We start from the raw sequence: 24,313 nt of genomic DNA, 5'->3' as shown, positions 1-24,313 counted from the left end.
TCTACTATATTGTTTACAATATTTAACTTTTTGTTAACAATATTTAACAATATATTATAAGGATTAATAATAAAACCAGAAATTGTATTAATAGGAATAGTTATAGTGATAGTGCAGATTTGTGTTGTACTTTATAATATTAATATTTAGATTTATTTTAATGTAGTTGTTAACATACTGAGAATTAGCTTACTGGCAGCTAAACTTAGTAAGAGCAGAAAACATCACATGGGTGTTTTACAGCTCAACTTCTGAAAAACATGAGAGATTTATGAAATTGTTGCTGTGCCAGCTATGACAGGTAAAGAAACAGAAATCAGTAGAAACTCCCTTAAAAAAAGAAAAGACTAAGCAAATTGGGATTTTCTTTTTCATTAATGACTTGACAGGATGTTTCCTAGCATGCGTGTTCTTTCATTCAATAATTTTCTTTCAAGTGCAGTACAAAAGCTTGGCTCAGCAAATATAATGGCAAAACATAATCAGCAATGTGAACCTTAATGAGGAAGTGAAATTATTGTCATACAAATTTGGAGTAGCATTTCTTTCTCCATTTTCCATTAACAGGACACTGAGCTTATATCATTTCCCTAAAGTTAACACTGACATCATCATGTGAGTGAGCCTCCTTCCTGTCCCGTGTCTTCTCTCTCGGAATGCATGCAAGTTGGATCTATTGCCATTACATATGTATGTTCCTAGAAGATTCTTCCCACTTCATACTGGTATAGCTTTCCTCCCTCAAGCCTGTTTTGTTCACATGAGGAGGAAACCTGCCCTGCCCGTAGAGGCACGCTTTGAATTTGTACCAGTGGGAAAGAATGGTTTACTCTGTGTTCAGTGGCCAGCTGTGATACCTAGGTTACACATAGAGAGAGTGTGTTGTTTGGTATTAGTTTAGTGTTTGAGGCAGCTGTAGGTGGTGGGCAAGGTTTACTTCCCCATCACCTACTAAATAGAAAGTATTTTGTTTAGGTCTGGTAATGACTGAAGAGGTTGATCTCTGGTTACAGTGGTGGGTAAATTAGGGTTGTGGTTAAAGAGGTGTTTGAAGAAACCCAGGTCCTAAGCACATTTGACACACTGAAATATCTGTTGTATGTATATTAAGCTGAGTTCAGGGTCAGTATTTGAGAAAATAGGGCTGGGAGAGCAAAGTTTGTATGAACCCTTTAAAACCTGTTAAAATAAAAGGAAAAATAGAATCTCTGAAAGCAAATGGCTCTCATGGCTTTCTTAAATGCTAATTCAGGTCCTAAAACTCAAGGGAGCTTTAGCACCATATGATACCTCATTTAGCTGTAGAAAACAAAGTCTAGAAAAGGGGCTTGCTGCTTTATCATGAATTGTTTGTGGTAATGCAGCAAGAGACAGCTTCTATGGCTAGTAAAGATTATATTGAATTCAGAGCCTGCTGAAGAAGGGCTAGGTTTGGCTTAGAAATAGGCTACAAGCAAGCAGAACCTGGAAGATGGTATTAACTGTTAGAAATGGTAGCATCTGCAGAGACAGAGATGAGAACCAGTGCTGTCTGCCATATTTCAGTGACTGTGGGTATAGTTGTATCAGGCATAAGGGTAGGGTTTTCAAGGATCTGTTAACCTTGTGGATTTTGTTGAGCTGATAGCTGGTCATTCTTTTTAATTGCATGCCCCTAATGTGACTGTTTTCTTCTGAGCTCTCAATGTCCCTAAATCTCCAGGAGTTTCTGGAGGATCTGGATAACTTGTGATAGAACTGTGACTGATATTTAAACACAGATCAAACCAATTTGCTTCATACATGAAGGTCAACCTCACTGCCTTAGTTAACTATGGAGTATTGAGTTGCCTTACCTTATACAGGTGGACTGAGTTTTCTTGATGTCCATAACTCACTTCTGTGATTATCAAAGTGCAGTTTTGGTTTGGTTTTTTTTTCCTGAAGATTTTAAGCTCTAGGTTTTTCTTACTATAATGTTCGCTCACTATCGGCCTCGCCATTTCTTGGATGTCACAATTTCACCAACACAAAGAGCATCCATGGGGTAGTACGAATATTTTTTCAATTGTAGAAGGAGCTATGTAGGTGGCAGGCTAATCTGATGAGTGTATTCCTGTGTGGGAGGGAAGCAAGAGGATGTCAGTGTATGCTGGCATGCATGTCAGCTGGCATGCTGTCATTCAGCATATCCTGCTAAATTCCTCCGTCACAAAGGTAGTTTCCTAATTTGTGCAATTAATAACTGAGGATGAGTGTTATCATTATAATCTCTACAGCCAAGATTCTAGAGGAAGATCTAAAACATGTATTTACTTCCACATTGGACAAACAGCATTTCTGATATTGAAGTGGGGCTCCAAGGAATTTTAAAGTAATTTTGAGTATTTTCAGGAATAATTTGAAATTATTTGAATGAAAATGAGAACCAGCCTAGCTAGGTAAATGGCAGAATCTTTCTTTAATTTCAAATTAATTCTTATATGTGATTTGTGTCTTTGAATAATAAGGGCAGTGGTTAATCATGTATGAGAAGGCATGAGTCAGGTTACAAATTTATTTGCAAAATACATCTTTTTCCAGTTCATACAGTAAAGCATAAATTATAGCATTTCTGCACAGGTTAAAAAAGAGCCTCATTTTATCAATGGTTTTCTCTCTGTTGTAGAGTTTGTATGAGCTTTGCTGAAGTCAGGTTGGGTCTTTGTTGATGTTAACAGGGAATTGGCTGAGCAACAGTGTCCCTTCTTTCTGCATTCCAGAAAATGTTATTTTTTAATATAAAACTGACTCATTATTATATAAAAATTATTTTAATGCCATATTCACGTTAAAAGATTTGATGTGTGAAGTTTTTGAGAAAGCACAAGCAGCTTGCTTAAAACTGCAATTTTAGTCTTACCAAATGAATGCTCTAACAAACAGTTTTATTACTCTGATTATACCCTTTCTGCATGAGGCTTAGCTGTAATTATAGGAAATTAGGGAATGTTTCTGCTGTGGAAGCATAATAATAACTTCTGTTAGTATTTTTAGATCTGTTTTGAAAATATAGGTATGAATGATACTTGAATTTCAAATCTCACATTAATCAGGTCTTTATATGCTGGGAAACTCCTGGCTGACAGAAGTAGGCAAAATCTTTTTAGTGGGGGAGGCTAATTTGAATGTTCCTATGCAGAGAAAGCCAGAGGCTTTCAAATTTATTTTCTAGCAGTAGCAAAAAGAAGGTCACCAGAAGGGGAAAAAGGGAAGGAAGGCTGGGAGCAGGGAACTGGTTTTTGGTTGAAATAAAAAAGTAGCTGAGAGAAAAAAAGGGCATTGCAAGGGGGCTCTGAGAATGAGATAAAGAGTTAATGGTAGAGTCAATTTTGGATGAAGACATTGTCTGGTTTTTCTCTCTCTCTCTCACTTTTTTCTCCTTTCATGCAGTCTCCCCTGTGCCTTGATCACTTCCCATACTGTGAAGGGCACAGGATGACATGAATATGAATCATCTTTTCAGCATGAAATTCGCACGTAAAAAGTTGATGACTTTTTGCTTGTTTAGGGCAAAAGAAAGTAAGCAGACAAACGAAACATTTTAATTTTGGAGCAAATGAGATAGTCAACTTCAGCTTTGATTCAGGCTTTAGATCTGGGCTACTGACAAGTTTTTAATAAAACTGATCTTGTACATTGCTGGTCATACTGAAACCAGCTATAACTCAGAGAAACCCAGAATATAAGCCTCTTTCTGTACAGATACTTTCAATTCCTTATTTAACGTAGTGTCTTTGGATTACATGGGTCTCTTCCCTAAGCAGACAGAGTTACACAGAAGTGTGTTCAGGCTAGTGCAGTAACAGCAGGGCTGGAAGATACTCCAGAGAAGGTGAAGATGGTGTGTTGTGAGAATATATTGTCAGAACTGTGTTAACCCAAAACAATGAGCGCAGAGTTATCTGTATGTGTCAGCTGGGCTGCCTGATACAAGCTATATGTTAAGTACTTTTCTCTCTTGTTAAAGTTCTGAATCTCTACATCTATCTAAGTATTCTCTGACTGTTTAGGAGGCTAGCAAAAAAACTGAAGAGGAACAAGCTTCTTTGAATCTATTAGAGATTAAATATGTACCTTTTGGAAGAGGAAGATGTGAACTTTACTGTGTGCTACCTGAAACCTGATCTGTTCATGCTGTCAGCATAGGTCTGTACAATTTCTGCCTGAGCATGTCCTGGCAAGGTAGGTGGCCGTCCAACTAGGGGTCTGTTGACTTGATTTCCAGACTTGGAAATTATTTAATCTACTGGGTCAAAATTTGTGCCACTAGTAACAGGTGAATACTTCCTTCACAGAAGAGTGTTTGTTGAACTAAACTAGATTTTTATGGAAAGCTTTACTTCCAAGCAATCCATGAACAGCAAGTGTGTATCTTGGAAATGTTTCAGTTCCCCAGGAGGAAAACTCAGGGCTTTCTTCAGAAAATACACTCAGCCTCCAAAGTCTTTCTGAGGATGAAATGAGGGAATTAGGTTGCCTGCTCTTGTAGAAAGACCACAGCTAACCTGAGTTAAAAATTTCAAGCATTTCCTAAGACTTCTGAAATTTAGTTGATCATTGGATATGCCACACAAATGGCCCTTACAATAGATAAGGCCACTTCTAAAAATCTCTTTGGGCAATGCTCTGTTCCAGCTGCAGTCACACAGTAAAATACCCATTCATTGACTTTAATGGAAGTTTGTTTTTCAGCTGTAGAATACATAGCAACTCTTCTACAGAGAATAATTAGGTAAGCCAAGTGTTGCAATTTTTTGGTGGTAGTGATGGCGTTTGTTGGGGGGGGGCTGGGATGGTGGTGTTTGGGGTTTTTGTTTGTTTTCTAAACATTACGAAGAGCCATCAGGCCAGAGCTGCTGAGCTGAGTTGTAAATCATTTAAGCAATTAATCTACCTTTAGTGTGGGGTGTCCCTGCCCATGGCAGGGGGGTTGGAACTAGATGATCTTAAGGTCCTTTCCAACCCTAACTATTCTATGATTCTATGATTCTATGATTCTACCTAGTCCATCTCTTAGTATCTTCTTTGGCCACATATTTCTATTCTGAAAGCCAACTGGGAGCGATATGTAAGAGGACAGGCATTGATTTATGGTATTTTAAGCTGCTTCTAACATGGGCAATGGAAACTATAGCAATTAACATCCAGTAGAGCTATCTGACTCTTTAAGTGCTCTTCTCTGTTCCCATGCAGGAGCAAGCATGTTAGTTCAATCCAGGCATGGATTAAGTTTCCCAGTGTTGCTTATTCCTAAGGTAATGGAGAAGCACTTCTGCAGCTGGGTGCCAGTTTTACCTTAGCCTCTTGGTGGATGTGGTGTCTGTTGCCTCTCAGCTAGTGCTCATATGCTGACTCTTTCCTCATTTGGGTGTAACAGTAATGGACCAAATGGCTTTGGGAACTCACCCTTGCCTTCAGTTTGTGCAAAGCACACAGTGGAAAATGGATGGGTTTGAACATGAAAGTTATTTCTGCTTCTGAGGGAAAAAGCATGAGTTCAGTGACATGGTAGATCTGTTTTTCATGACTGTGTTAAAGTAACCCTTAGGCTGGGGATAAAAGACAGTACAATACTATTGATTTACACTATGATTATGTTTGGCACTATGTCATACAGATTGGTTCCTGTATTTTTAATGTCTTTATTCTTGGCTTTGAAAGAAGTATAACATGTTCTCAACACCCTACTGCCATAAAAGTTTACTAGTTTGGGAGCTATTCAAAAGGCTATTCAAATTGTGCAGTTTTATGAAATGAAAGGTGAACAATGTCTTGTTAATATATTCCTTTGAAAGGAAAGGCAAAGTGTAGTGAGGGCAGCAAGCTTTTACCCTTTTTGTTTGTGGAATAGCAATTTACTTCAAAATAATCATCTGTGCAGAGTACAGTTTATTAGAAAATCATTCTATATAGTAAACTGTTCCTTAGGTTTGTGATGCTGTAGCGATGAATGTGTCACTACTATTGCTATCATTATTTTATTAGCAATCACTTCCTGAAGACATTGTATTCATATGCTTAAAATATTCATGTGCATTTGCTTCCTGTAGAATCTCCTCTACTCTTAAATAAGTTACCTCATTGCATAAAGACTCTGCAGACTGCATTGGCAGCCATCAAAATGGCAAGAGTAAGTCATGAAGTGTAAGTACTAATAGAATATAATTCTTCTAAAAGTTTTAGCATGCCTTATTTTGTCCTAGCTTTGATGTTTTAGCAACATCTAAGCTTTTGCTATTGATAGCATTCCATCAAAGAATCTCTTAGCTTCAGATGACAAGGCTGATATCTTTATTTGACTTCCAGGTGACATTCTAGATATGATCAAAAAAGCATGCTTTGTCAGAGTTCTAGTTCCCTATTCTATTTCTTAGGGACATTCCAGGGCTGCTGACATTTAGGATATATACACGACCTATAGTTTTGGATCCAGACTTATGTCCTCAGGTGTATTTCAGTAGCATTCTTTCTTCTATTTTGTTTCCCCTTGCATCATTGATGCAGCACACTACTTTTTCTTGGAAAAGTGTTGTGCTGGTCCATAATGTTGTCTGATTAACAAAGGTCTCTACAATGTTACTTGCTTTTATTTGATAATATGAAATCTTGTATTAATTTTCCTAAGGTTCTTGCAGACCCATTTTGGGAGTTCATTTTCTTTATGTTGGCTCCCCAGTGATAGTGTCATCGTAAGAATGATGAGTGTATTCAAGACTAATACATGACTTTTAAGTAGGAGATGATCTATGCTATTAATGGCTTCAGGCAAGCCAATAACAACAATAGGTCTTAGTGGACAGACTGCTATGTAAATACAGGAAAAGACAAACTTTATTGTATTTTCATATAAAGGCAATGTTTACTGACAAATTGCATGCCCTTATTTAAATTATAAAATATATGGACTGTAAGCGAACATTATATTTTTAAGTAAGTTGTACATGAAACAATGACCCACGTTGTAACTAAATGCTTTGACTTATTAAATACCATGTAAGTTCCTGTTTCTATGATGTTTTCCCCAAAGCAGAGCAAGTGGTTGGGGAGTTGTAGCCAACACCACATATGAACTCCAACCATGTATTTCAAAGCTGTTTTTTTAGAAATTATTATACAGTTCAATAACCCATACAAATAAGCCTATTAGAGCAGTTGCTTCGTTTCCAAACTTTCTCCTACACATCTGAATGCATACAGTAGATATTATCAGTTTCAAGTCTGAAGTGGGGTTTTGAGTTATTACACTCCCTCTCAAAGCAAGTTACAGGGTAAAGTAAGGAGTGAGAAGGGAGAAGCAGGAAGGTATCTGAAGAGAATAATTGGTCTGTATTAGTATTAAATATCAGGGAAATCTGAAAATTGTCAGAAGTTCATTACAGTGTGCTAAAAATCCATGGTGCCATTTATCAAACAAGCTGAGAGTAAGAATTAAGGTTGTTTTTTTTTCCGAAGTTTTATTCACTGATATGATCCAGAAGGTAGTGAGTATGTTCTCCTAATGTGCCAATCAATTCAACTCTGACAGCAGTGGATGACATCTGGTGGTCCATGTCAGCAGCGGCAGCCAAAATATTAGGGTTCTTTTGTGTGAAACAGTAAAATAAGTAGGATCTAAACACAGAAAATCCTTGCAGAGTGCTCAGCCTAATATAAACAACATTTGGGGACAGCTGTAAGTCAATGCCAAATTAAGTTTCATTTGACAAATGAACACTATGAAGTCAGAGAAATCTGTGTGCATTTGATTCATTTGTAGTCTTCAAAGATTCAGCATGCTCCCTGCTGTTTCTTCCACCACTTATTAAATGTTACCAAATCTGAGCTGAGGCAGAGCATTTTGGCAAATAAGTCTTGAGATTTAGAAAATCAGATTAATTTCGACTCTCATTGCACAAAACCCAACACCCATTGTTTTTAAGATTAAGTAATTATGATAATGAAGAAAAATAAAGAAGCTTCTCTGGGATATGTTTATCTCTGACATTTTCTCCATATCACTCACATATTGCAATATGTAGATTAATTTTCTTCCCCAAATATAACTAAGTTATTTCTTCTTACGAAAATTAGTCTTCCACTAGGAATACTTTTGTCTACTTAAGAGAAGAAGCTAGGCTTCGAAGATTATATTTTCCAGAATCAAACAAGGTAAAAAGCTCTTGATCTCTCCAGATGTTTCCTCTAGAGATATGCCCTTCTCTTTGGGATCTCAACATGTTTGGTGTGTCCTTAAGTTGTCTCTTTCAGTGTTCAAGCCTTTGTTAAACTAGTAAAGGTTTCCTTTTTGGTGGGAACTGAGTGACTGGGATGTACAGAGGAGAGTTATCTTTTGAAGTGAGAGCAAGTGTTTATTCTCGTAAGGTTATTAATGAGATGTTTCCTCATGTGAAGTATTAGCAATTTTGTATTTCCTTAGCTGGAGTATTCACTATCTGGGCATCTGATTTTGTGCCTAGCATCGAGCCTTTAGGTCTTTTTCTATTCTTTCAACATCTACAGCTAAAATTCACATAATCTTCACAAGTTTTGTCCAATAAACTAATACTACTTTCTTCCCTTGATTTGCTTTAACTCCTCTTCCACCCTTCTCTTCAAAGCAGTTTCCCAGAGGAACAGGATATCTCCATTCCTTAGGCAATCCCTTCAAGCATCTTCATTCAGTTTGAGTAGGTCCAAATGGTCAGAGACTTTCTGCCCATGTCTGTGTTCCACCTGATCTGGCCAGGCTGATGCTTCGTTTCCATATTGCTCCTGTAAGTAGTTCTCACCAAGCCCATTATTCATGTTGCAAAATATGTATCCATGGCAGGCAATGCTTGGGTGTTTCTAGGAAATATGTAGGAATGATCCTGAAATCTCTTTAATAGTAGATGAGAAAAAGGGTCCAAACAAGACCACCTGATGTAGTTACACAAAATCTTTTTGGGAAAACTTAATTGCCCTAAAGCTGGCCTCAGGTTACAGAGCATGAGCATAACTGTCACAGAACATGAGTGTATCTGTCACCCTGAGCTAGGCTTTGGTAGTTCTTGTATTTGTGTATGATTGCATGATTGCCCACAGTATTTGCTGTGAACCAATGCCTGGCAAAAAAATTGGGAGTGGATTATGGGATAATTCCATGAGTGCAGTGTTCATCTACCAGCTTGAAAAAACACTTTGGTATTACAGAAAGTGGAAATATTACTGTGCTACATGATAGCAGTGAAAACATGGCATCGGGACAGTACCAGTCTCCTACTGGGATTTAATAAATGGTAATCCTTTCTAAATGGAAAGCAATCTTCCCATGTCCTTCCTTATGTTCTATGGCATGGAAGGAACCCTAAGGCGGAAAGTGTCTGCAGGATCTGCCTCTCTGCAAAAACAAACTGAGGAGTAACACAGTTGCAACACTGGTAAGAATTATACTATGAATGTGGAAAGAAGGGATATTTTGTCAATGCACTGGGAAAGAGGGAGAAAACTCAGTTCAAGGGTCCCAGTGTGCATCCATTCAACTGAGGTACTGGGAAGAGCGAGAGAAAATACAGACATGGAAGGCTGGAAGCAGGGTTGCCTGGTTCATTTTATTCTTTAGAGGAAGCTGGGCCCTGGTAAGCCTATCTGGATGCTTCACTGCATTGAATAGATATATTTTGGTTTCAGTAATGATAGGGATGTTCAGTGGTGAGAATATATTGACTATTTGGATATAAAAAAAAATCAGCATGGCTGAACATGGGGATTGGGCTAGCTGGAGCAGGCTGTAACTCTTTTTCTCCCAGGAAACACTTCCATCAGACTATTTACTTTGTGGCACATCACATGTTTTATTTTCAGGGTGTTTGTTTTTAAACATGTAAAGTGGTAACAGACTCAAACAGGGATGAAGTATATTAAGAACAGGATTGTTTCTCAAAGGAATCAAAATTAAAATAATGATTTTTGAATGTTGGAATTGGTTCTGCAATTTTTTTTTCTTTTTTTTTTAAATTTTATTTTACTTGAAGGCTTTCCTCATGTGTCAAATTCTCCTTCCTGCACAGGGATCAGTGGAGAAGAGATGATACAAATAAATTAAATCAGTTTTAAATTTCTGAGCCTTGTGCCAACCTTGCATACCCTAACACATAGGAAAGAATGGGAGAGTATTTTGGTTTAAAGGGATTCCCATTTCTTGAAGCTATACAGCTGAATGGAAATTTTTTTAATGAGAATAGGTATCTACCCATGGTTCTCTCTTCCATGGCTGGAAGATCTGCCTGTGTTAAGACTTGTTTCTACTAGCTGACATGAGGTGGTTGAAACTGCAGTAGGCCTGTGGACTTTCACTAAGTGATTTGCACTCCTACGTGTACTTTTGTCAGCATTCAGATACATTCATACTTTCCATTTCACCAGTGAAGTGAACTTGCCCATGCCTCCCGAGGGCACTTGGCATAGCTCCATACAGCATTGTTATTTGGCAGACAAATTCTCCTTTCTCATTATGAAAAATAGTGTAATAATTTTTAAATATCTTGCTGATGCCAAATCCTATCTTCCTCATTTTATATTAGTGCCTAAAAGGTTTCTTTCTTCACTCAATAGTACCATAAATACATGTGGAAGCTGTGGTCTAATATTGTTTGGAAGGCTTATAGGTGATTCTGCAAACGCTAAGATATTGCAAGAAAAGGAACTACAAATTAATTGGTTGCTACTTAACCATGACAGTTCATGTCATATATGCCAGAAGCACTTCTTTTAGGAGTGCCTATTTGAATGTATAATAGGTACATGATAAATAAGAGTGCTGATGCTGCAGTCATAGACTTCAGCTTCATCCAGTGTGAGAGGTCCAAGGCTGTACCACATGCAGTATGTGTGGTAAAGCCAACTGACATGGCAAATTGCAACAGCATTCCTCAGGAATGGCTTTAGTGATGGATAAATACTGAAATAATAATATTAACCAAGATTTTCTGAACTTGAGTAGACAAGGCTGTGAGCAACTCGATCTCACATTGGTAAGCTGGTGACTTCTAGAGGTCCTAACTTCACTGATTCTACCCACATATTAACTGGTTAACTTCAATGGTTCCATGAGATCTAATGGATGAAAATGGAAATAATCCATTGTCATAACAGTCGGAAGCTACAGAAGGGTTATCTATGTGAAGGAAAACAGCCTGTCATCAGCATACTTAACTGTAATGACTGAAGCACTTTCATAGTCAGTTGAAAGAAATATTATTCAGCCTATTAAGAATAACTTTTCAGAACAAGCATAATGAGAGAGTAAGTTTTCTGTTTAAGCAAGGCCTTGCTCCTGCACTTTTTTGGAGTATCCACTCAGAATTTTTACTCTATTTGAATTAAAAACAAATTTGGAGATAAGATTTAAATTTTTTTTTTTTTTTTTGTGCCAGGAATATGTAAACCAGACAAAGTAGGCTTTTCTCTTTCCCTGGAAAGGACAGGATGTCCTCCAATTGTTAAACTTACTTCTGGACTACAGTTTAGAAACATTTTTTTTCACTTTGTCCTAACAATTTTCATACAATTGTGATGACACTTTCTATTTGCTTCTGAACACTAGCTGTTTACTGCTACTTGTGAAGTCTCTGACCTTCCAGTAGATCCTGCATTGCTGCAGTAAACTGAGCATAGTGTTATGTTTAATTCTATAAATACTTTTCTTTTTTCTGGCATCTCCTTGTATACTGCTAACTTCAGTGACTTTATCTGCACAGTTCTCATGAGCTGAATACAGACTTGTATCTACTGCCAAAACCATCTTTTGCTGTTTTCTCTGCATCAGTGAAAAGGAAAGTAGAAAAGAAGAATTGAAAACTAAGACTAATCAGCATAGATTAAATTAAAGTAATAATAAACTGTGAAACTGTTTATAAGCAGATCAGTCTGTCTGCCTTCTAGACTTTGGCGTAACTGGCCTTGGGAGCATGGAGGAAGAAGTAGGTTTCGGATGTTTGTGATTTTATTGAGGCTTTTGATGTTGTTCAGATAAGCAATCAGCTGCTTCATGGACATGTCTTGTGTCCAATAATATTTTCAGTAAATTGAAGGACAGTAGAATTCAAAATCATCTTGACAAATTGAAGAATGATTTGACAAAAATAGGATGTGATTATAAAACAAATCAAGCAGTCTGTCACAGCTTTTGGTGGGGAACAAGTAGTTAAGTTGCAGAAAAGGGACCGAGTGGTTGAAAACATGAAAATGCATCAACAGTGCTGCTATTCTGCAGACGACAAATCCTGGGATCGTATAAACAAAGAGCTTAGCTTTGCAGGATACATCAAGATTTTCCACTTGACATTACTAAAATGTTTAGCTGCAGCACTATGTCTAGTTGGAGCAGTATGTCTTTAGAAGGATATAGATGGATTGGAGACAATTCCAAGAAGAGCAACAGCAATATAGAATCTTTGAAGGTACATGATCTTTGAGGAAAGATGGAAAAAACAGGCACAGGGAAAAAACAGGCACAGTACTGGTCTTCAAATGCATAATGGACTGAATTAAAGATAGAAGCAATAGTGTCCTTTTTTCTCTATACCTACTGCAAGTAGGATAGAAATAGTGAGTTTTAACTGCAGTAAAGGAAGATTTGCTTAGACCTGGGGGAAATATAATGTATTAGGAAAATTCATGAGGGATCACAAAAGGCTGAAAGATGAATCTCAGGAGGGTTTTCATTTATCACCATCAGAAAGAGCAGTTCACAGACATAGAATCATAGAATCACAGAATAGTTAGGAATGGAAAGGACCTCAAGACCATCTAGTTCCAACCCCCCTGCCATGGACAGGCACACCTCACACTAAACCATATCACCCAAGGATTTGTCCAACCTGGTCTTGAACACTGCCAGGGATGAAGCATTCACTACCTCCTCCCTGGGCAACCCATTCCAGTACCTCACCACCCTAACAGTAAAGAATTTCTTCCTTATATCCAGTCTAAACTTCTGCTGTTTAAGTTTCAACCCATTACCCCTTGTCCTATCACTACAGTCCCTAATGAATAGTTCTTCCCCAGCATCCCTGTAGGCCCCCTTCAGATACTGGAAGGCTGCTATGAGGTCTCCGTGCAGCCTTCTCTTCTCCAGGCTGAACAGCCCCAACTTTCTCAGCCTGTCTTCATACAGGAGGTGCTCCAGTCCCCTCATCATCCTCATGGCCCTCCTCTGGACTTGTTCTAACAGTACCATGTCCTTTCTATGTTGAGGACACCAGAACTGCCCACAATACTCCAAGTGAGGTCTCACAAGAGCAGAGTAGAGGATCTGCTAGGATTCATATGGATTTGTGATTCTGCCCTCGAACAGGGAGTGTTAACAGATAGATGTTAACAAGGGTCTCCTCTTGCTCAGTTCTGTACAGTCTCAGGAAAAAGCAGAAGCTCGTGGCTGGTTGGGGCCAGTGGCACAGCTCCGTTGTATGTTGTGTGGAGCATCTTTCTGTCAGCAGCTCACTGTTAACCTCCACTGTTAACACGTTCTTGAGATCCCACTCCTTACTGTGTCCATGTGTTTACCCCTCCTTTTATTCTCTGGGCACTTTCAGCTCAGCTCCTAGTGAACCACTCATTCTATGCCTCTATGTAAAAGGAAAACGTGTAAACTATAAATAGAATTACTAGTAAAGAAGGAAAGTTAGTAATTCCATTTCAGATAAGGAAAGCTGAAGTGCTTTGGAAGACAGCCCAACTGTTTTACTCGAGTGCTAATGTGATCTAGGCAAATAGAATTGATATAACATGGAAAGACTGAAAGAATGGTCTCTTGTGAATATAAGTTACTTTCTCTACTAGCTAGATTTTGCAGTTTCTTGGGTTATTTCTTTGTCTTTATAATCTCTTCCTCAATTGCTGGAAATGCACTGCAATGGTCTTCCTTCTGTTACTTAATGTGCATTTACTTTTATCTATGAGCAGGGACAGAGAGGGACAAGAAGTTGTAACATCTCAGGAAATTCCCTGTACTCTTTTGTGACTGTTTCTGAAACCTATTTTAATTACCAATGTAGTAAAGAAACGGGAATCATTTGGCTGCTTTTTTTTCAGTGACCTTTTTTGTTTTTTTCTCAAAACCATCTGTCATTTCCCAGCAGTGTCAAGTGTAGTCTGTCTGACCTTCCTCTTATTTAAATACCATAAACTGTCTCTGCTGCTGAAAGCTGAAGATGTCTTCAGATTGCTTTTGAGAAAATTATTAGAGGTTCTACACTTTGATGTTAAAAAAGACTGTGTAGTTGACCGTTTACTGCCACATTTGCTGTGTAACATGAAGCTTTTACAGCTTGCACTGAGGCCAAACTTCAACAGTTCCTCTGTGCAGACCACACACCAAAAGCAGTTGTACTTCAGCAAGAATATATACATAGAATATATGCATACCTGTGCAAACATGCATGACACACTCTTAACTAAAGACATGAAAAGCCTGATCAGAAATGACATCCACAATCTGTCCACTTTGCACATAGCTTTACATGGGATACATGATCTTTTGCCAAACTATGCAACACTGCAAAATGGGCAGCTTTGTTTTTGGTATAAACCTTAAGAAGTAAAAATCCTGAGCCAGTCCCTCATGAAAGTCATTGCGCAAGATCTACTCCAAATACTTTAGTGATGTCAATCATTCCTCAAGATTAGGGGGATAAAACTGAGAATAAAGACAGTGGATTAAGTCCCAGAATAGATAAACAAAAGGGATATGCTTACATTAAGTTTGGAGAATGAAGTTTTCTTGCAATGCTAAAACTATTCTGATGATACCTTCTTTCAGGTGATCTCTTGCCCATGTGCATCAGATCAGGGCCTCAGCTATCAGCAGTGTGACCTTTGAATCTGTAACAACTGTGCTGTTTTGCTAATGAAAAATGTCCAACATGCAGGCCACCAACAGGTAGCTCAGCACTGGCTTCTTAAAATAGAAGATCAACATTTTCTAAAGGTCTCTTGTGGCTGAGCATGCTCTGTCCTTTCTGACTCATAAGGGCAAGTGACTGCAAGCCAGGTCCCTGCACTTGATTTGAATGCTCAGGAGTCAAGAGCCAGACTGGGCAGTGTGAGGGAAAAGACACAGGAGTGAAACAAAGAGAAAACATGCTTGCCTTTTTCACTTTCTTGCCTTCTCTGTCTCTGAAACACGTCTCAGTGCCTGGGAGAGAGAGCCTGGATATTTTCCATTGGTCTGTGAAAAGTATGGTGTGGAGCTTATGCCATTAAACACACCCAGAGTGTGGTACAGCATGTTTTAAAGATCGTGAGGAACAGCCACAACAAAACTAATGATCTTCCTGAGCTTGTTGGTCACACCTGGTCTCAGCCAAGAGCAATATACTTTAATCCCATGAAAAAAAACAGAACATCTGGATATCCAAATAAGAATTTTCTGATTCCCTCAGTAATTCTTGTAAAATCTACAGATTTCTGCCTATCTTGAATGTGATGAGCAAATGCTGTTTTACCTGCATTTTGTCTTTAGACTGACCTAAGTTCAGTGTTGGTTTAAGGTGAGTAGGTGTTTAAGGTTTATCCAACAGTGAGTCTTTCCTCATGCGTTCGGGGAACTGATGAGCTGGGACATGGCAGCTGTCACAACACAGCTTGCTGTCTCTAACAGCAACTTGCTATCAACAACTACCTTGCTGTCTTTAGTGCATTCTCTAGCTTATCCACTCCTGTTAGCCTTGTGGATAACTGGTGGCCTGGGATATTGTGGAAACTCCGCAGCATGCAACTCAGTGTTGGTGTGTATGCTTGAACAGCAAGGATTGCAAAGCTCTAGCCACTGCCCACATGCAAATGAGTCAGACTGACAGTTTCTGAACTTTTAACTTCTTGACTTAACAATCCCAATATTTCTTTTAGATCCATGTGTCATACTCTAAGTCGTCTTTTTTTTTGCTTCAGTATGAATAGTTACAAATTTTACCTCCTTTCTGCTTTTGCCTTTTCTTCTTGTTCTCCCCAGCACCTCATTTTGTAGCCTTATTCTTCTATTTTTTTTTTTGTAAAACTAAAAGTTTGGTCTATCTCAGAAAGTTTAGCTGGGGGACACAGAGGAATTTAAGCACCTAGACCTTCACTGAAACCACTTAAGATGCCTGGTAGCTAAACAGTAATTTGGTGTTTATACAAATATCTCTGTGGACTTGGCACTTGAATGTGCAAGTGAAGCATAATAAGTGGAATACATTTTCACTATCTCTGCTCCCTACCTAGATCTTTTCCTTGCCCCAGAATTAGATAAAAACATAAAAGATACATTCTGTGGTAACTACCACAAGTCAGCACTCTCTGCATTGCAAAATGAGGCTATGGCAGAAGACAAGTGAAGATGCTGTGGTAATGCTCCAATAAAAACTGTAGGAGATATACTGACCAATTAATTAATTAAACACCTTGGATGCAGTCATGCATATGTTTTGTTGTGCTGTCAGAGAATTGAATCAATACAAATACCTTTCCAAAACTGGCTGAAGTAGAGCAAACCTTTCTACTGGACCAAAGGAGGACACCAACTAGGTATATCCTGGTTGTGAGGTTCTGTGGCTGTGAGAGGTACATGCGAGGAGAGGAAGTGTCACAGTAGAAGGTGGACGACTGTTCCAATGCCTGTGGTAGCAGCATTCCTGGCAAACGCAGGCAGCATTCCCTTTTGGAATTTCTGCCTGATAATGCAGGTAGAATCATCATAAAATACCCAAGATCTGACCTGCAACTGAGTTCCTGGAGGGATAAACAAAACATTCATTGAATGACTGATAGGCTTGCCGAAGTTGCAAAAGAGTAGCTGGAAAAAGATGTGTGAATATCTGCATACCATGTAGAAGTCCAGAGACCCAGGAGGATGTGTTCCTACGAGCACTTACAATGAGTGTGCATGGCAGATCTGCCAGCTGAAAAATTTTAAGACAGTTTAAGGTGTAGGTGCAGTTGGATCTGACTCCCTTACGCATAGTAAGATCATATTAAATTGATGATTTTGTGCTGTCGTGAGTTAGGGGTGTGTGGCATCATAGATTTCCTGGTGTATAGTCTGTTCCTTTGTGGGGGTTTGGGGCCAGTTTTCTTGAAAGTTCAGCCTTCTGTTTCCCGTATCAGTTATTGTCTCTGGAAGTAGCTTTTCTAAACAATGTCAGAGATAGTCATTATTTGCATCTTGTCACTGTGAAAGTAGTTTTCCCCTTTAGCCTCCTACCAAGAGCTACCAAGGAATGCAGCAGCAACCCTTGCAGCATGGAATTTGGCTTGGCTAAGGTTCTGTCAGCCTCTGAGCAGAGTGAGGTATGTTGCTGGCCATTGACTTCCTTCACTGTTAGCCTGTATCCAATATACAGAGACTGCAGAGCAACAGTGCTGGATTAAATCATGGAGAGAATCTTGCACAGATAGAGCAAATGGAGAACTGTGGATCCAGAGATATTTTTTTGCAGTTTAACTTAATACAGCGCCCACCACTGTCACAGCTTTCCCAAGATGAAAACAGATGGGATCAGGCCATGCTAGAGGTGTATCTTGCAGGCTGCAGTTGGTCCACCAGATCATGGATCCTGAGAGACTTCTGGCCCATGGGGCAGAGATAAGTGCAAGTTTTGGAGAAATGGAGAGGTGAAGAGGTGACTGCTCCAGGAGATTTATTATCACTGTGCTACATCTCACACAGCCTTCAACATTATCTTGCCACATTCTGCTTCCATTTGATGCTTGCAAGACCTCAGGGCACTTGTCATATGGTTCTGATTCGTTGCAGCCACAGGATGATTCAACCCACATCCTCATCTAAGAGGGTGGCTTCCAGTCAATTCTCTGTGCCTGGGCTCTGTGGTTGTAGATTATCCACTAGTGGTCATCCAGCTTTGGCTGGAGATTTTCTTCTGACCTGAGAAAACCTGTCTATTTCTCCTCACCAGTTCTTCACTATACTAATTTGCTCAAGGTGTTCTCTGCTTGGGCCATATTTTGAGGTGATTGTCCCTTAGTAAACAGTCCTGAGTAGTGCTGATCCTCTGCAGAGTATATCTGGGAAAAAGTGAATTCTGCTTTTCTGGAACACACATGGTTTCACTGCACTACTGTGTTCTTTGACCTGGACCTCTTGTGTGAGCAGGATGGACTGATAAAATGGGATAGAAGGAGCAGGGAAGTCAGAAGCAATGGAGAACGGTAGTTCCAGGGGTATCTTTTTCAGGCTATCTTAATGTGGCACACACCATTGTTAGAACTTGCCCAAGACAAGAGCAGATGGGTCCAGGACATGTGAAAAGGGAAAAATGTTCCCAGAGGGTTAATGAGGATGCCTGCTTTCCTACTGTGCCCTTGTCATAAACTACTGCCCAGTAAGCTATTGCTGGGGCTGTACCTGTGTTGTGTCTGCATTTCTTCCAACAAAAGAAGGTAATCCAACTGGCAGTGGAATCCAGTAGCATGCAAATGGAGGAGCTTGTGCAACAGGAAGGCTGCTGGCAGGGAAGGATGGTGGCAGGTATGACTCTGGGACCTGCTCCAGGGGTGGGGAAGAAATGAAACCTGGGACCAGAGAGTGTTGTGAGGTCAGGCTGTGAGTTGTCATGGGAGGATGTGGCACTGCTCCAGAGATGGAGGCAAAGAGGCTAAGGCCAGAGCAAGCTAGGAGGAGGGAGCAGGAGCACTCTGTAAAGCTAGAAGGTAATGAGAAACATAAATAGGTGTGAGGGACAAGTTGTTTACTAGCCAAATAGAAGCTTACAGTGCACTTCATCCTAGACTTACTGTGGAACTGAGGTTATTCTGACTCACCAAAGTCCTGCCTTTATCTGTGAGGGATTTCTTCCTCCTTGCTCCATCTCCAAACACAGGCAGCTGTGGAACGTTGCTGCTCTTTCAGGAGCACCAGTCCAAGTGTTTTCCCAGCTATCCTGCAAGCTGCCTCAAGAAGCTGAGCTGCTCTGGCAAAACAACTGTGGGGAAAAGAAAAAAAAGGGTCATCTTTATTTCTTTTTTTTTCAAGTCAAATCTGTTCCTTGATATGGTGTCAGGGGCTAGTATGCTAGGAGTAAATGGCTGACTAAATGAGTAAATGAGTAAGGAGTAAATAAGCAGGACTAATTTAAGACACTGTTGCTACTACAGTCTTGTGTTACAAAACTATAATATCAATTTTCCTACAGATGATGGAATGACCATGACGTGGTGGTAGATAACTATATTGCTTCTCTATTTTTACTAAATCACTTTAGTATCCTTTCTTCTTCACACAGACTTCCTTACAGGCACAAAAGAGCTGATGATATTTTTGATTAATTACTGAATGGCAGAGCAGAAATTGTAGAAGACAGGAGCCTGACAAACAGAGAGAAGTTTTCTGAGGAGTACTGTCCAAGATATATCATACAATGTATGACTTTTCCCTAATGTTGTCATGTTTAAAATGGAGAACTCTCAAACAATCTTCTGCTTGCATAAGAAACTTGCACTGACATTATATTCAGGTTCTGAGAAAGCTCTGTGTTTACGGAGGCTGCTTCATAAGTAAACACTTTTAGAAGTAACTTTACTTTTTACCAGTCACTTTTGTTATATTTTAGTAATCTTTGTCTAAGCAGAACGATGTTAGTCACTAATACAGTTGTCTGCTATCTACTCGTTCCCTTTTCCAGCAGCTTCCTATCCAGCTTTTGGCCACTTTCAAGCAAATCTGATGATGGCATAATAATCTTAAAGACAGCAAGTTTCTCCAGGTGTGAAAATTCCATGCCGTTAATTACTGGTTTTGACTTCCTGTACTGATCATGTACCCACTTTCCGTAGGTAAATAACTGAAGGACTGAATGCTCCTGCAGGCATGACTGGTAAAGTGTTGCACAAGGAGCAGAATAAATGGCATGCCAGTCTTGCAGAGTCATGGCTTGTGCCTGGATTTCCCAATGTGTAATCTAAATGGCATCCACTCTACAGCCCTGTCTTCATTACAAAATATCCCTTCTCCTCATCTATTTCTCTGCAACCTGGAGAACATCTTTTGTTTGGCTGGTATCCTGTTGTCAGATTTGCTTGAAATTGATCAAAGAGTGTAAAGCCCCTAGGAAAAGGAAGCAACAGCATGAAAGACAAAGAGCCATACACCAGCAGCATGATTACATAAACCTTTGTATGGAGCATGACAGTTTTACTGCCCTGTGATGGGAGGAAAGGGAGGCAGAGGGCAGTGGAGGAAGTGATGCAGGGGAATTGTCCAGTCAGTGCAAAACCTGCTTTGAATAGCTTCCAGCAGCATTTGTGAGCTGCCTACCTGCGGCTATGGCAAAATAGTCCTTACCATAAACCTCTTGGGTAGGTTGCAGCTATGGGGTGCAGGAGCAGCTGTCCTGGCCATGCAAGTGGCACAGAGTACTCTGCCTGCTTCTGGGGTGGCCTCCAAGTACTGAGGAATTTTCATCTTCCGGAGAGCAGGAATCCTTAAATCTTTGTAGCGGTAAAGAGGAGGCAACATTGGTGTCTGCTGACTTTCCCCTCTGTTTCTTTCCAGGAATTAAGAAGCTAAAGGTCATTCCACAGAATTTCTCCATCCCTGGAAGACTTTGCCTTGGGACTGCAGCTGCAAGATTGATCCCTTAGTATGCAGCATAAGCACGGTCATTCTGAAGGTCTGGTCTCTCTTATCTCTTGATGTTTTCCTTTGAGATTAAATAGCCTGTTTGGCTGGGTTTAATTTGGGTAGAGTGGAAGAAGCCAGATGTCGTCCTTTTATACAACTCTAGCCTAGTCCTGGGGAAAACTTTGAATCCATAGGCATTCTGCTGGCTTCTCTTCATAACTGGTTCTATTCCTCCGTGTTGCTTATTGTACGCATGTGAGATTAATGAAAATGAAACATTGGTTAAAAGTTTTCTGATGGTGGTAACTAAAAAGGCAATGTGATGTGTAGAAATTATTTCCTATTCCACAAATGTTTTTGAGTACTTTTCCTTAGTATCTGTTTGCTTCTCTGACATATGACCTATAGCTCCTTGTCTTATAAATGTGCATTTATATGCACAGCAGAGTCATGGAGATTTCCATGGACCAGGAATATCATATACTGCACCTGCCAAGATCACAGGCACATTCTCTTCAAAAAGGCTGAATAGATATTGAGACGTTTCACCATTTGGTGGCAAATAGGCAGCTGTATCACCCTTATGTAACATTATTGGTGTGTTGCCTGCTACATTAGGCAACATTAGGGGCATCTTTGATGGAAAATACTTGTGGATCTCTTTCTAATTTAAATAGCATGCCCAGAGCAACTTGCTGAGGCAAGATTTTGGAAAGAAAAGTATAAAGGATTAAAAACTAAGAAGACTGCCAATTATGGGCATCCTGTTACCTGCGCTAGCATTTGCACACTCTTACATGATCCTGGCTGCACAATAGCTTCAGGAAGGTCTAAAGATAAAGGTCTGGGCTATGCCTCTCAGGTATGCAATACAAAACTTTGGGCTTAATGAGGTGTGGGCTGTGTAAACTCCATTCGTGTTCGTCTGGGAATGGGAAGAGACTTGCCTGTAGCTCAGTAGAATTTGGCATTTATGTAAGATGTGGCTGATTTATGGATGAGAATAAAACGTGGGCATATAATTGTCTTGACTGCTGTGCAAATAGACTTCCCTACCCTATGACTATTCTCCAAGGAGCAAATGCTGTAGCGATCCTCAACGATACAAAACTGGGATTATTTTTTTTCCTTTTCGCAAGATAAGGGAGATGAAACCTTCTGTTCCACAGGCTTTGAATGCTTTGTGAAAATTAGTAAAATTTAAAGTATTCTGCTAAAACAATGATTCTTCACTAGAAAAGTTTTATTTATGATTATAAGTAGTCAGGATATTTTTGATCTGTTTCTACTTCCAAGAGACCTACTGGGATTATTCCCATTGAATTCAGTGTATACAAGATCAGACTTGCCTGGCTGCTTGTTTCAGAGTGCAGAGTACTTTTGTTTGTGATGAGACTTCCCGGTCAGGTGATTTTATTTAGGATATAAAACATATTTTCCAGTCACATTTCCATTCAGATCTATGAATTTGCTATGGCAAACTTCCTAAGCAGCCCTTGCTGCTTCCTGACCTTTGACCAAATGTTCTAATAGTTTCCCTATTAACAGTAAGCAGACGCAGAATTTCAGATGGTACTTACTTTGCTGCAAGGGTGATGTTTGGGACTTCTGTTGTTTGGTTGGTTTATTTCTGCCCCCCCAGGACTACGCTGACTGTATGTTAGGTTCATATGAGAGCAAAAGCTAGCACAGCAGATGAATGGCTACATCAACAAAGAAAAATCATGACACTAATGCACCACTGAAAATTGTTCTTAAGAGAGTCTCTGAGATAAGACAATATCTCTACAGCATGAAGATCCATGCCCCCGTGATTGCTCACTGCAGCTTTTGTAGGGATCATTTGGTCTAATCTGTTTATTGTGGTGTTAAGAACTAGAATGTTCTTAGCAGTAGCTGGACAGAGAATTTATATTTAGATTCTGATGATTTAGATAGGTGCCAGCCCACAGGTTTAAGCAACGTGGGCAGCAAGCTTTGTTGAGCATCAAAGTGGATGTGTTGAATTCAGCAGAGTTTCTCCCATTTAACCAGCTGGGGTTTTCGATTCTTCTGAATTCTGACAATTGTTTTGGGGCTTACTTCTACTCTTGATTGCTGGGAAAGTCTTCGTGATTTCACTGTGAGCTCATACTACAGATGAGAGCAAAATTATTTTTGTAATTACTAAGTATGTTTGAGATTTTTGTTTTCAGTGATGTCCACGTAGTTTGGTCTTCCACATTCTGTATGTACAGATGTAGGTCCATTGCCCTGTTGGCAGCCACACACCCTGTGGGGCAGTGAGAGGAAAAGCTGTATTTTCAGGCATGTCTGTGGTCCTAAGGTGGTCTTGGTACCCCAGTTTCTGGTGAGAAGGCAACTTCAGCCTGAAGTGCAAGGAAAGCTAGAGGGGCTTTGTAGAAACAGAGTCTGTGGTGTGGGATTTTGTTGGGAGCTCCTTGCTGAGTCACTGGATCAGCGCTGGGAGGGTGCAGCAGTGCCAGGCCAGTGCACAGTGCCTCTGTGGTGAGCAGCCTTGTGCAGGTCTCACCATGTCAGTGCCTCTAGCAGCATTGCTGGGTGTGCAGCCTCCAAGGGCAGGAAGCTGTCACACCCTGCAAGAAGATTAAAAAAGTCTTGCCTGTTCTGTGGTAGGGGGAAACAAAGCAACTGTTCCCTGATTTTGAAGAGCCTTATGCAATGTCAGTTGAAAAAAACCCAAAACGAAAACCCACCCAAAACCAAATAAAATAAAATAAATTAAAAAAGTCAAACCTCAAACAAAAAAGAAATAACTTCCTGTAACACTGACATGACACCGTACTGCAGTGTGTTAATGTTTGTATTTGTGCTTGGCTTTAAGAGAGCTCAAACTAGGGAGGAAAGGGATGCAGCCTGTACATGGTGATCAGAAAAAGATCTGCATACCACTGCAATAAAACTTTTGCTTAGCATGGGAATTTAGAGCAGAGAAAATAGACAAATAGAGCAAGCAAAGGACAAGCAAGCAGTCAGACAAAACCAAACCACTTCCATGTAAACACTCTGGAAACTGTGGCCAGTATGTCATGCTAAGTTCAGAGGAGAAGGCAGCACACAAGACCTTCACATACTGATTCCATGTGTGATGACTGACTTCTCTTTCCCTTTTGGCCATATCAAGTGGAATATCTGGAGGCAGAAGAGCCTGTACCACCAGTGCTGTGGAACACAGAGATGACTACAAAACCCTTCTCTGGTGGGGAAGTGAGAAGTTGTGTGATTTAGATAGCTCTGGTTAGAGTGACCAGATTTTTAAGGAGTTTTTAAGGGGCACAGGGAGAAGATCCTTCTTGCATATTTTAAGGAAGAGGAAGGTGTGCTGGATCAGATAGCAGTGGAGGAGCTTGGTCTGAGATCCATATCTTCCATTGTCATGAAATAAGGGTGGAAGCAGGATAAACATGCCTGATGCTGCTGCTTCATGGGTGAATACTGCATCTTGTTGAAAAAATGAGAACACATAGCATCCCAGAGTTTTTTTTTCAGGATGGCAGAGCAGTCTACATACTCTAGAATTGCCTCAGTCAAGGGGTGTAGCTGATCCTCCTTTTTGCAGTGGTGTATCCATTTTTATGGCATCTCTGTTCGCTACTGCTGCAGACATGTGACAAAATCAGTCACCACCTTTTGCTGCTTACTCATTTTCTCCCCACCTCTGTTGCCAGCATGCTTGCTTTGTCCCTCTCTTGGCTA

This window comes from Melopsittacus undulatus, chromosome 4 (genome assembly GCF_012275295.1).
Source record: "Melopsittacus undulatus isolate bMelUnd1 chromosome 4, bMelUnd1.mat.Z, whole genome shotgun sequence".
Lineage (NCBI taxonomy): Eukaryota > Metazoa > Chordata > Aves > Psittaciformes > Psittaculidae > Melopsittacus > Melopsittacus undulatus.
Note: the sequence above shows the minus strand (reverse complement) of the source record.